Source organism: Triturus cristatus, chromosome 1_1 (assembly GCF_964204655.1).
Source record: "Triturus cristatus chromosome 1_1, aTriCri1.1, whole genome shotgun sequence".
Lineage (NCBI taxonomy): Eukaryota > Metazoa > Chordata > Amphibia > Caudata > Salamandridae > Triturus > Triturus cristatus.
Window position 1 is genome coordinate 180038410 of NC_140579.1, and position 14391 is coordinate 180052800.

Consider the following 14391-nt stretch of genomic DNA (forward strand, 5'->3'; position numbering starts at 1 on the left):
GAACATGCAGGAGCACATCAGCTCAACCAGCAGAGGAGCTAACTTCCAAATGAGCATCTTAAGGAAAGTTAAAACCTTCCTCCACTTCGATGACTTCAAGTCAGTTGTCCAAGCCCTTATAATCTCCAAGTTGGACTATAGAAATGTAACCCTTTGCGGCCTCCCAAGATCAAAGTTGCAGCCCCCCCCCTCCCCCCTCTCCCCCCCTTAGGGCCTCACTTAACTCAAGGCTCATTACCGTATCTAAATGCAACAAACTCATCACACTGGACTGGCAAGAATTCAGTAAAAAATTGCCTTCATGATACAAAAAGCCTTACATACAGCCTTACACTTTAAAACCCTGAGGTACATTGTACAAAACTTGGAGCTGTCTGGCAGCACTAGATCCTCAAAAGCACCATGTCCTTACTTTTGAAACTACAGAAATTTAAGACAAAAACGTACAATCGGGCCTTCTCTGGCATTGCCCCAAGAATCTGGAATTCCCTATCTTCTGAAAAAGTTAACCCTTCACCGGCGTCTTAAAAAAAAAAAAAAAGTTAAAGCGCTATTGATTAACAAATGGCTGCTGTAGCTCACAGGACCTCTACTCCCAGGCACTGATAATGCACACTGGCTGTACTTGTGATCTGTCAACCAGCACTATAGCCATGTCTCTCTCTTTGGGACTCGAGGGAGGTCTTCTCCCTGCCTTGGTACTACTACTTACTGTACTATTATTTTGACTATTATTACTTATTATCGTCTGTTTTGCTTGTTTTGCTCACCCTGATAATTTGTAAAATGCTCCGATACCCTCTTAGGTCACGTTTGCGTTAAATACAACTCTACATAAATCTCTGCCCCCTCATGGAAATCCACAAATCTTTTTTTGGTGTGTCTTGATCTTCCCGTGGCGTCCACCCTGTCGCAAAGTTCATGGTTTGTAGTTTTTAACTTTTGGACTGTAGAGCGGAGCTCCTTCATTGCAGCTTCTAACATGGATATTCGCCCCTCTGACACATACCATGACATGGTCCACTACATTTCTCAGGTCCTGCTGGAGAGGAGCCACATTGCTCCCCACTGCAACAAATCCTGTTTTTAGGGCCTGTCCAATGTAATCACATGTAGGATAATGCAGGCCTTGAAAAATCTACTCGCCCTCTCGCTATGGCCAGTCAGATCTCATCAGGTAAAGCTAATTTTAGGACTTACTGGTCCATTCTGGTGAGTGAACTTGAGCTGGAAAGGAACAGGGGGTTCTGTTCATTCAAAGTGAATGAGCACTAAAGATGCCTTTAAGTCTTGACACATTTGCGTCTATTCAAGGACAGAGGTCAAATGTTAGTTTATCTTCTTACTTCTTGCCTTTTATCTTATCTTGGAAAATGGTGTTTACTTTTGTTTCTCTTACTACAGTTAGAGGATTTTGTAAAATAAGCTGTCTGACCATTATTGTGAAATAAAAGGCTGTAGGGTCTGTTTTTTTCCTAACACATTTAAATAGCTTGCAAATAAATAGTACTGATATTTTAAAATATATCGGGAATTACAAAAACACTTGTTTTTGTGTAATTCAGAAGTGTGATGCAAACAAAGATTTAAATAAGGACAAAGCAAATAACAACAATATAGTATAGCCAGCAAAGTACAGTATAGAAAGGGCCTCAGTACTTCCACATAAACCTTAAACAGGCTAGCCACACTTTCTATACTAACAAAATGATTAAAGCTAACAACAATGCGAAATAAATTTTCAAAATTGTAACCAATTTCACTGACCTGAAATGCAGCCACGGGCTGTGCAGGCAACATTGGTGGGGGTCGATTTCGAGGTACGATGCAGAAGAAAAATTAAATAAATAATTAATTTTCCATCAGCATCTTCCCTCAATCGCCCCAATCCCCGCCCGTCCTCCCGTCCCCCCCAAACCGCTGTTACCTGCACGGACTGCGGCTGCTGAAATGCAACTATGTACTTTTTCTTCAAAATTCCTTTTATTGAGTTTTGAACAGAATGAGACCGTACAACTGGACATGTCACGTACTGTATAATCTCCCTTTAATACACAATAAACTGCTAGTGAAAAATACAGTTCCAGATGGTGTAAGAGAGGTGGTAGTATCCATAGTGCCCCGTCGGATCGGGACATTGTACCTTATCATTAGATGTGTTGGAACGTCTCGGTCTTCTCACTAAGTGTTCTTCCCTCCCCGTATAGTAGACTCTGTTGAAGGAGAGAGACAAAGGCAGAAAGACTACAAAGTCAAAATAAACAAGAGAAAAATGGAAAGGTGCTAACTAGAGAAAATATGTCAACGCTGCTCAAACGCCCAGTCAATGCTACTGTATCTTATCTCTGCTGATTGTCATAGAGGAGCTTTGGACTATCATTATGGACACCTAAAAGGAGGCCATCTGAGCCGGAGAGTGTAGTGCTCTAGAATTGTAACAAGTGTAGTGCACTTGTCCTCAGCGAGCACCCTGTGAGTTGGAGACATCTAGAAAGGGAGGCTACCAAGGGGCCCCATGCATATTCACAATTTTTGAAGTCATCCCTAAATATGTATGCCATCCTTTCCATAATCAGCGCCTGACATAGCTGCATGTGCCATTGTGTGAGGGAGGGGGCCTCTGACCTTTCCAGGCCGCCTCTATCGCCAACTTGGCAGCTCCTAGGCAGAGCCACATTATAGCCTTATCACTTTTGTATTGATATTGCAGTGTGTCGTCTCGAAGCTACAGTAAAGTACATCCTCAAGTATCGGGAATAGGGTAACCTAGAATCTCTTTAATTTGTGCTACAATTTCCGCCCAGAGTGGCCTAACGGTGGGGCAGTCCCGCCAAATGTTGCGAAAGTCTCCAAATAAACAACCCCACCAACAGAGGTTCGATGTCTCCAAAAAGACTCTCTTCCGCTTCATTGGGTAAAGATACCAATCATATAATAGTTATAATGGGCCTCCCGCATATCCAGAGAGTGATTACATTTAGGGATGTCATTCCACAGCCTCCTCCACTTCAATTCTGAAACCGTAGTTCCCAGGAAATCTTCCCAGAAAGCTGTCTTTACAAACTGCTCGATAGGTATTAGACTACTTGTCGCTGCCTCACGAAGTTCAGGTGTCAATGCCAAGTGTTTCAGCTGTAGATAGTGGAAGAGTTCTGAAGCCGTCAGATTGAAATTCCGTCTGCAGTTTTTGAACGTCAGGATATCCCAGTTAAGGAATTAATCTGCTAGTGTGTGACAGCCTCCCTACTCCAGGCATCGAATGGGTCGGGATCCATTCCCGGTGGGAATGTTGGGTTGACATGAATGGGGGTGTGTGACGAAGGGAAGGTTGTCCATCTGGCCCTCTTATTCACTAGGTCGAAAGTATCAAAAGTGGTCTTCGTGGGGTGCTCAGGTATGCGTTGGTGGGGCGGTGTTCCTTGGGTTTCCAAAGAACATCCCAAATGACTCATCCTACTATCGCCCGGTCCATATGTAACCAATGCTTATCTGATTCTGTGATGACACCCAGCTCATCATCTCTCTCATGAAGGATCCCGATGACACCAGGATCAGCTTCCAGGTAGGAATGAAGGACGTCGCCGCCTGGATGAAGGACTGTAAAGAGGAACAATGGTTCTAGTTGGCCTAAAAAGGTCCAGGAAAAAATTACCCTATGAGGGGCAATGAGGTCAATAGAGGTATGAGAATTTAAGTCTCAGAAGAGAGCAATAGTTAATATACAAGAGGGACATGAAGGTCAATTTATGTGGAACATTTATTACACATTGATAGAATTCAAGTGCTCACATAGTAAGTGATAATAAGCGTGACGTGAGAAGTGAGTGTGAACTTAAAATGAAGACATCGCATAGACAACAATTGTAGAACCACTTTTTAAAGATTTTTAACACAGTTTAAAGGGTTCATGTTGTGAGGTGTCGACGACGTTTTGAACTCAATTAATCGAGTTCATCTTCAGGACAAAATGTGAGCAACTAGAATTTGGAAACGCGGTGTTGAATCAAGGAGTCACTCGGCCGCGGAGCGGCAGCGTCCATGCGCCGGGAAATTATTTATTTGTGCCGGTAGCATATCATTGAATGAAGACCTCGGAGTCGAAGAGGAGCGTGTCCTTCTCAGATGCTGCTTCGCGCTGAGAGTCATGGATGAAGGACAGCTTCCTGAAACTCCACACAGAGAAAACAGAGGTCCTCATCCTGGGTCCCTCGTCCTCCGCCTGGGAGGACACTTGGTGGCCCTCCGCCCTTGGGAGCCCTCCCACCCCGACAGACCATGCGCAGAACCTAGTCATCATCCTTTACTCCTCCCTCCCCATGACCTGCCAGATCAACGCCGTCGCCTCCACCAGCTACAACTACCTCCACATCCTCCAAAAGACCTTCAAATGGATCCACCCCCGAGCACAGAAAACAGTCACCCACGCACTCATAACCAGCAGACTGGACTACGGAAACGCCCTGTACGCCGGCATCAATAGGACCCTCCTACACAAGCACCAAACCATACAGAACGCCGCGGACAGACTCGTGCTCGGGACTCCTTGGCACGAACACATGACGCAACACCCCCGCGACCTACACTGGATCTCCGTCGAGAAGAGAATAACCTTCAAGCTTCTCACCCACACCTACAAAACCCTCCACAACATCAGACCCAAATACCTTAACGAGAGAGTCTGCTTCCACACACCCAAAAGGAGTCTCCGATCCACGGACCTCGCCCTAGCAGAGATTCCCCCGCATCCGCAGAAGCAGAGCAGGAGGAGGGGCTTTATCCTAGAGCGAGCTCCCAGTCAGCATCAGACGTTCCCCCGAACCTGCACGCCTTCAGGAAGGACCTCAAGACCTTGCTCTGCGTCTGTGCCGGAGCTGCGCGCCTTGAGACCCTCGCGGGTGAGTAGCGCGCTCTATAAACCCCCTGATTGATTGACCCTCAGCTGTGCTGCCTGTTGTTAGAGGTGAAATTCAGGTAACGCCAGTCCTCGATCCATCTTTGGGCATCTTAAAAGCTTATGCGATAGTCGTGCCCTTCCGTCCTTCCAAAGGAATCGTAGGCAGAGGACCCGAGGGTTGAGAAAAATTCCAGATTAACCTCTATAGATAGTGCTTGGAACAGGTACAAATACTTCTGCAGTACCTTCCTTTTGAGTCCATGGTGTCTCCCCAATTAGGAGAGTTACATCGGGGACCAACGTTTAAAATCTGTCTCTAGCTGCTGCAAGAGGGGGGGGGGGGAAGGGGGGGAATTCCCCCGGTAAAGCCCCAACAATTTTGGTGTGATTTTATTTCCCTAAGTAGGTGACCTCTCTCTGCGCCTCCTAAAACGGAGTGTCCCCGACTAGTCTCCTCATTTCAGCTTCAGGAATTGTTGGATTGAGTAGGTAAGATTTTGTAAGAATGATGTGTAGGCCTGCCTGTGTTCCGAAGGTCTCGAGTTCTATATGTAGGGCTGTTGGAGAGTTCTGTGGAGCTGTTACTGGGAGTAAGACATCATCAGCAAATAGGGATATTTTGTGTTCGGTCTCCCCAAAAACTATGCCTTTACTCTCCGGGGATGTTCTGATTTTCATCGCCAATGGTTGTATTCTCAAGGCGAAGAGTAGTGGCGAGAAAGGACATCCCTGTCTCGTGCCTCTACCTACGGTGAAGGGCCTAGATTGCACTCCATTGATCACTGGGGATGCACATAGTTGGCTTGAACCATCGCAATAAAGGCTTCACAAAAGCCAAACCTTCTAAAAGTGTGAAACATGAAGGTCCAATCCACTCGCTAAAATTCCTTCTCGGCGTCCAGCCCCAATAAGACCAGCGGGATCTGCTTTTTGATTCACTTCTCAATCAAATGGAGCACTCTTCTAATGTTATCATGGATTTGTTGGCCCTTGATGAATCCAGATTGATTCGGATGGATCAGATCTGGCATCAAGTCCTCCAAACGTGTAGCTAGGATCTTTGAATAGATCTTAGCATCTAGGTTGAGAAGAGCTATCGGTTTATTTGAACTATAAAGCTGGGGATTCTTTCCTGGTTTTGGTATAACTGATACCAGGGCCTCACTCATCGAGTGCGTAACTGCTTGAACCGTCGCAATGTGATTAAATAGGAGGGTCATGTGAGGGACCATTTCAAGACAAAAGGTTTTCTAAAATTGTGCCGTGAGGCCATCAAGCTCTGGTGCTTCATGAAGTTTCAGTCCCCCTATTACATGGCATATTTCATCGTAAGTGATGGGGGCGCCTAACAGCTCATTCTGTGTCGATGACACCTGGAGGAGGTCTGTGGAACAGAGTAAGGTCAGTTCTCCAGTATTTGGGGTGTCTTTCATAGATTCACATGCCTGAATCATTCCCCGTCGTCGGAGTGGGAGTCCCACGGTACATAAAAAAGCAATAATTATGCATATACCAAACAAAAAACCCTGGTAACCTGAACCAGGAAGTAAAGTAGCCTTAGCTACAAGGGAAATAACTTCCACAGCTATGACTATCACGGTCATTATATACAGTCCAAACTGCAGCCAATCAGGCGACAGCACCCACCAGAATGTTCTCCTCAGAGGCTCAGGCTGTCAGATTTTCTACCGCACGTCGTGTGAAGGGAGTCTCCCTGAGCTCTGCTCAGTTCTTCAAGTTTCTGCTGTTTCTACAACTTCTAGGATGTCAACTACAAAGAAATCACTCTTCAGATCTTGTGAGTCCTGCGGAAAGCTTAGGCTTTTTTCTGAAGACCCTCACAAAAAATGCATCTATTGCCTCTATCCTGATCATGAGGTGAAGGAGTGCAAGATTTGCCGCACCTTCTCTCAGAAGACCTTAAGGGATAGGGAAGGACGCCTTCTTCTGTGGCTACAGAAGCTTAAGGATAAAGATGCTCCTTTATCAGAGATAGAAACTGCCTCTGGATCCTCTATCTCGTCCAGAAAAAGGGTGGCTGAGGAAGAATCTTCTTCTACTGCGGCAAAGGTGTTGAGGAGAGCCCAGTCTGTTAAGGGCTTGGGGCAGTCTTCGTCTTCATCTTAAGAAGACATCTCCACCTTCAGGATCCAAGCCCTCTACGCCCCCTAGGAAAGCAGGAAAAACCCAGCCAGCTAAGAGTTTTCCTGACAAGAAATCACCTCAGGTGAGATTGCCGTCGTCTACGCCGCCGTCGACGGCAGTGGCGTCGACAGTTATTATCGTCGACGCGATTTCAACGTCGACGATTACATTCTCGTCGCCGAGACCTACAATGATAATGTCATCAGCTTCATCGCCGTCGACGCTGGTTTCGGTGAGTGTAAAACCCATCTCGTCGACGAGGGAAGTGTCATCGCTCGTCTCCGTTCCGTCGACGGTAAGAATCAAGAAGCTGGCTCCGCCGACTACTTCGTCGACGTCTACTCCGTCGACGAAGATTGTGGCACCGTCGACAGTTGCTTCGCCGACGAAGAATACCTCGTCGACGAAGAAAACCCCGTCGACGAAGATGGACGCGTCGACGCCCTCGTCGACGAAGACGACCTCGTCGACGAAGCTTGCCCCGTCGACGGCACCCTCGTCAACGAAGATTGCCTCGTTGTCGGCATCGTCGTCGGCGAAGATTGTCCCATCGTCGACGGATGCCATCTCATCGACGAAAACAGCCTCGTCATCGAAAATGGCTTTAACGTCAGGATTGGTTCCGTCGACACGAGTGTTACCACCTTCTCTATCTACCTGCATGGATATGCAGGTATGGACTGCGACTCCGTCGTCTGTCGTGTCTGATCAAAAGTCACTAGCATCTACGCTTCTTCAGCGTAGAGGATCGTCTTTAGAGGCTATATCGCCTCTAAAATTACCGGCACAACTTTTACAATCTGAGCATAACGACTCCGAAGAAGATGAGAGATTTCGGACTGCAAGGAGTCCATCGGAGCTTCTCATCAAATATCAAGATGAGGATGATGAGGATGAACAGTACGAACATCCTAATATGGAACCCCAGCCAACACCACCTGCACCAGTGCCGTCTGGTCAAATGCCATTGGAACTACTTGATAATCTGCAGTATATGTTGCAAGATTACTATAGATGTTTTCCTCCTTCGGAAACGGCGGAATCTCTTCCGGCAACACCCAGACCACGAGTACAGTTGTCGTCGCTCCAGTCACCAAGACCACCTTCTCCGTTGCCATCTCGGCAATTGCAGGTTTCAGACGATGAAAGGGAGGAAGGAGAGGTAGATGATCAATCTATCATGTCGGAGTGGGATAATTACCAAGTAAAAACTCCTTCTCCAAGTGCTCCAGCTCCGGTGGACTCTCCCCCGGTGGATATTGGGAATTTCCATTCACTTATGGAAAGAGCGACCAAGAGATTCCTGATTCCCATGGAAACAAAGGAAGAGGACTGCTTCCTGTATGACTTCAAGGACCAACCAAGGAAGCAGGTTCGGGCAATCCCAATCATTGACTTTATTTGGAAGGAGGGATTGAGACTGATGGCTACCCCTAATTCTCTTCCAGCAGTGTTACCAAGGCTGGACAAGAAATATAGAGCCCCAAGTAATTCACCAGCATGCCTGATTGGTCAACCTAAGGCAGACTCTGTTATAGCACAAGCAGCTCAGAGACGGGCTAGAAATCCTTCAACGCCCATATCAGCTCCACCTGATAGAGATGGTAGAAGGTTGGACGCAATAGGAAATAAAGTGTCTACGATGGCAGCCACCACAGTTCGGGCTGCGAACTCCCTGGCGATTTTAGGGCGATACGACCGCCAGATGTGGTCCGACATCTCTCCTTTCCTCGACATGTTACCGGAGCCTTCAAAATCCGAGGCTATAAAGATCCGGCAGGAAGGAGAGTATGCGTCTGCGGAAATCATCGACACAGCAGTGGATGTGGCATCAACTGGTTTCAGGCAGCTGGCAGGAGCCGCAGTGCTGAGAAGGCAGGGCTGGCTGAAATCAACATCGTTTCGCCAGGAGGTGCAGTCTAAAATTATAGACATGCCATTTGATGGTGAATCCTTGTTCGGTGCACATGTAGATGAAGCGCTACAGGCAATAAAGAAGGATACGGAGACGGCAAGGTCCCTGGGTAGTTTGCAATTTCGAAAATCTGCCATCCGGGGAGCCAGAGGACGTGGATCCTTCTCTAGCAGGGGAGGTAATAACCAACAGCGTTCCTTTCAAACCTCTCAGTATAACCAAAGATCTCAGAATTATCGCCAGCAGTATTACGGACAGCGAAATCAACAATATTCGCAGTCGCGTATGAAGCAGTCCTTTTGCGGACGAGAGTCCGGTAAGAAGCAATGAGTTCAGCCACCTGCCACCATCTCTACCGTTCCCACGTACAAGAATTGGAGGTCAAATATCCCACTTTTATTCAAATTGGTCCAAGATTACCTCAGACAAGTGGGTATTAGATATAATATCCAGAGGCCATGCTCTGGAATTCACAAAAATTCCGCCAAATTCTCCTCCCAAATGTCCACCCCCTGCTCATCTCAAGGAGCTTTTTTCCCAAATAAATTTGATGATTCAAAAAGGAGCAATCGAAAAAGTCCCTCTCTTACAAAAGGGAACGGGCTTTTACTCAAGATTTTTCCTCATCCGGAAAAAATCAGGAGAGTGGCGTCCAATTCTCGACCTTCGCGCCCTCAACCAATTTCTAAAGAAAATGTCTTTCCGGATGTTGACGCTCCAAGAAATTCTGCAGTTGCTTTCGATGGGAGATTACATGGCCACCCTCGACCTGCAGGACGCCTATTTTCATGTACCAATCCTACCAAGGCACAGAAAATATCTACGGTTCAGAGTGGCTGGCAGGGATTTCCAATTCAGAGTCCTCCCATTTGGACTCCGTTCTGCACCCAGAGTCTTCACAAAGGTCATAGCGCCAGTGACTGCGCATCTCCGTCTGCAGGGAGTTCAGATATTCCCGTACCTGGACGACTGCCTTATCAAGGCGAGTTCCGCCAAGGTAGCATCCGAGCATGTTCAGAAATGCCTCTTACTCTTCCAATCCCTGGGTCTATCAACAAATCTGGAGAAATCACATCTAATTCCTTCGCAAAGAAGAACGTTTCTAGTAGCGACGTTGAACACGGATCTGGCCAAAGCCTTCGTATCAAAAGAAAGGCAAACCAAGATATGCAATCTTGCGCGCTCTCTAAGTTCAAAAGAGTGCGTTTCAGTCCGTGTATACAAATCCTTCCTAGGGATGATTTCGTCTTGCATTCATCTCATTCCCAACTGTCGGTACAGAATGAGACCGTTGCAGGAGGAACTCAATCTGCAATGGCTTCAGATCACAGGGTCATTCGAGGATCTCATTCACATCACCCCACGAATGCGAGAGGCCTTTCAATGGTGGAGTCAGATGGACCACTTAAAAGAGGGTTGCCCATTTCTGGTCGAAATGCCGGATTTCACAGTCACCACAGACGCATCCCTCGAGGGTTGGGGAGCGCACCTTCAAGGAATGACAGTCAACGGCAGGTGGGCTCTAGAACAAAGAAAGTGGCATATCAACCTGCTAGAACTGCGAGCCATATTCCTGGCTCTAAAATCCTTCCAGACCATCATCCGAGGAGCATGCATACTTGTAAGAACAGACAACACAACAAGTATGCATTACTTGAACAAACAAGGCGGGACGAGGTCAGCCCTCCTATCCCAGCAAGCACACAAAGATTTGGGATTGGGCGATCCGCCACAAGATCAACCTCAAAGCCAGTCACGTCCCGGGAATCACAAATGTTCTGGCGGATTCCCTCAGCAGGACCACAACGTCGAATCACGAATGGGAGTTATACCAACCATTCCTAGACGAAGTGTTTCACGAATGGGGGCATCCCGATATAGACCTCTTTGCGACCAGCCAGAACCGCAAATGCCCATTCTTCGCAAGTTAGGCTCCCCACAAGGACTCGCTGGGGAATGCCTTTTCGATGAATTGGTCGCAAATATATGCTTACGCCTTTCCACCGATCCCGTTGGTTCCACGAGTTCTGCGCAAGATCAAACAACAGCCTTGCCGCATGATCTTAATTGCTCCCAGGTGGCCCCGCCAGTACTGGTTTACAGAGCTTCTCCTCCTCTCAGAGGCCGAGCCCATACAATTTCGACCAATTCCACGTCTTCTGACCCTTCAGAACGGTCAAATTTGTCATCCGGACCCAGCATCGCTGAGATTAGCGGCATGGCTCCTCAACAGCTTGAATTTGCACACCTAGATATCCCTCCAGACTGCCAAGAGGTTTTGGCCAATGCTCGAGCACCAGCAACTGTTAAAACCTACAAACTAAAGTGGAAGAGGTTTTGCATGTGGTGTCAATCCGTTAATCTCCATCCGATCCACGCAAAGCCGGAACAACTTCTGCCTTTCTTTCTACAATTGGCGAGGTCTGGTCTTTCCCACTCTACTTTGAAGGTGTTCTTGGCTGCAATTTCAAGATTCCGACAGGATGGTACTAACTCTCTCTATTCCAACAGAGTCATCCAACAATTTTTTAAGGGGCTATTTAGGATGTTTCCGCCTATTCGGCATCCGCCTCCTTCTTGGCACCTTAATATAGTGCTTTCACAACTAATGAGGCATCCTTTCGAGCCCATCCACAAGGCGGATCTAAAGTTCCTTTCTTGGAAGGTTTCTTTATTATTGGCTCTAACTTCTACAAGAAGGGTTAGTGACCTGCAAGCGTTCACTATTCATCCACCCTTTCTGCAATTCACATCTGATTCTGTGGTGCTGCGCACTAATCCAAAATTTATGCCAAAGGTCCCGACGGATTTCCATCTTAATGAACCCATAGTTTTGAAAACTTTCTTCCCAAATCCGCAAACAGCTGCAGAAAGGGCCTTGCATTCCCTAGACATCAAGAGATGTCTGAAGTTTTACTTACAACGTACAGCACCACTGCGCAAATCGGACCAGCTCTTGGTAGCTTATGGCAGATAACGTCAAGGCCATTCAGTATCAAAGCCAACCATAGCTCGTTGGATCTCAGCTGCAATTTGTTTATGCCACGATCAAGCTGGAAGACCATTACAAGCGACCCCAAGAGCACACTCTACGAGAGCAATCTCGTCATCTACAGCTCTTTTCGCCGGTGTGCCTCTTCACCAGATCTGTAAAGCGGCAACATGGTCCAGCTGCCATACGATTACCAGACACTACTGTTTGGAAGCTGCAAGTGATGCGGATGGTTCAGTGGGACAAGCTGTTCTACGTAATCTTTTCAAATAAGGTGAGCCTCTGTTCTCCCTCCTCCGCTATACTTTTATAAGACGCTTTTTGTGATGTGAAATTTTTTGCATAAATTGAAACACGTGTATTTCTGTATGGTTATACTGTTTCATAATGTATATGGTCTATATATATATATATATAAAAAGGTGGCGTCTTATGAGCATAAGGTTATGTACTGCTATCTACTCTGATTCAGGCATGTGAATCTATGAAAGACACCCCAAATACTGTAGAAGAACAATAGTTACTTACCTGTAATCTGTGGTTCTCCAGTATTGGTGTCTTTCATAGATTCACATGCAACCCGCCCACCTCCCCTCAGAGGCTTTTTAGGTTATGGTATATTACTTCACTACTGTGCGAGAAAATCTGACAGCCTGAGCCTCTGAGGAGAACATTCTGGTGGGTGCTGTCGCCTGATTGGCTGCAGTTTGGACTGTATATAATGACAGTGATAGTCATAGCTGTGGAAGTTTTTTCCCTTGTAGCTTAGGCTACTTTACTTCCTGGTTCAGGTTACCAGGGTTTTTTGTTTGGTATATGCATAATTATTGCTTTTTTATGTACCGTGGGACTCCCACTCCGACGACGGGGAATGATTCAGGCATGTGAATCTATGAAAGACACCAATACTGGAGAACCACAGATTACAGGAAAGTAACTATTGTTCTTTTGCCTCCTCTTCTGCTCTCTCTGCTGTGTATAACTTTTCACAAAATATCCTGAATTCCTCTGTCTTCCCCTCCTCCAAGACTGTTTAATCCCCATCCTACCTCTTTAGATCCCCTATTTATTCTCTCTCCCGTTTGATCCTAAGTTGCCTTGCTAAGTGTGCCCCCACTTTCTTTCCATGTTCATACGTGGTCTGTTATAGCTTTAGTAGTGTGAACTCTGCTCTATTGGTGTAGATCGCGTTTAGTTTCCCTTTTAGTGACCTAACCTTCCTACGGAGTGTCAAAGTTGGAGATGCCTTATGCTCCAATTCACATTTCTTTAGTTAAGTTTCTAATTGTCTTCTTTTGCAGGTTCTTCGTGTATAGAGCTGGTGGGACATCAGCTGTATACATTTACCCCATATAACCACCTTGAATGCGTCCCAGCTATTCAGGGGGTTCTCTTCCAGGGGATCCTCATCCATAGTCATAAGCACTGAATATTCCTGCCCATGTGCGAGTACCCCGGAAATAATAAAAATAATATTTATATATATAATTATTTTTTCTCATATCAATGCAGCTTTAATAGGGAGGCTAAAACAATGCAATAAAAAACACCATAAACTGCTTTTGCAAATATACATAATATATGTATAAAAAACACGAGGGCAGATGCACTTGAACTCTGTTTTTAATGAGTAAAACTCATGAGTAAACTGCAAAAGAAAAGCAGGCATTGTTAGCCTACAGGCTGCATTGTAAAACAACATAGAAAATGAAAGCAATCTTTCATAACAAACTGACACCGTGCCTTTAAGGCAGCCATGACCCCTAGCTTCCCATCATGCCCCAGGGGTGACAGGTCAGTTGTTCTTTCCGGCTCCTTCTGAGGACCCTGGATTCACAGCTCTCTACTTTTTTGGCTTTTCTGTCAAAAATACCTTATTTTCCTGGGGTTTTCTTGGCTTCACTCGACGTCTTTTGTTAAGAGTGAGGTGTAAACCATTTTTGGTGGAAGAAAGGACTTTTCTGTCAAATATGCCTTCTTTGTTTGATCCTTGCCCTTCCTGTGGCAAAAAGAAGGCTTAGTCAGACACACTTGAAGTGTGCATTCTCTGCCTCCCTGAGTCTCTCTCCTGCCTCCTGTCAACACTGCAGGAAGTTATCCAAGAAAACCTTAAAAGAAAGGGAGAGAATAAGTCTTTATGACCTTTCAGAAAGAGGTAGGTCTCCTGTTAAAACTAAGAAGAGGACGCGTTCGACGTCGAGGAGCAAGGTCCCGATTGTAGGAGAGTAGGGTCTGCTTTCTATGTTCACCCCCACTTTTTGCTTTTGCTCCACTGGTTTTCGACTTAGAGGTGGCTGTGGGCCTGCTAATCAGACCCACAGCCCAGCTGTTCTCTCTCTAAACTATTACTATGTACTTTAGGTGCATAACCCAATTGGATAGGATCACCTTATTGGCCCCTGTACAGTGTACCTTAGGTACCCAGGGCATAGGTGTACCCTAGGC

At 46.3% G+C, this 14391-nt stretch overlaps 1 protein-coding gene and 1 long non-coding RNA gene across 2 annotated transcripts in view; one reads left to right on the forward strand and one right to left on the reverse strand.

The window, feature by feature from the left end:
• IPO4 (importin 4) overlaps positions 1 to 14391 on the forward strand; it is a 3494625-nt gene that overhangs the window by 885316 nt on the left and 2594918 nt on the right. The gene's annotated exons all lie outside the window — the stretch shown is intronic.
• LOC146869948 (uncharacterized) overlaps positions 2026 to 14391 on the reverse strand; it is a 126628-nt gene continuing 114262 nt past the window's right edge. The window contains exon 2 of the long non-coding RNA XR_014981548.1: positions 2026 to 2213. This is a non-coding gene — a long non-coding RNA (uncharacterized LOC146869948). The remainder of the gene's footprint in view (positions 2214 to 14391) is intronic.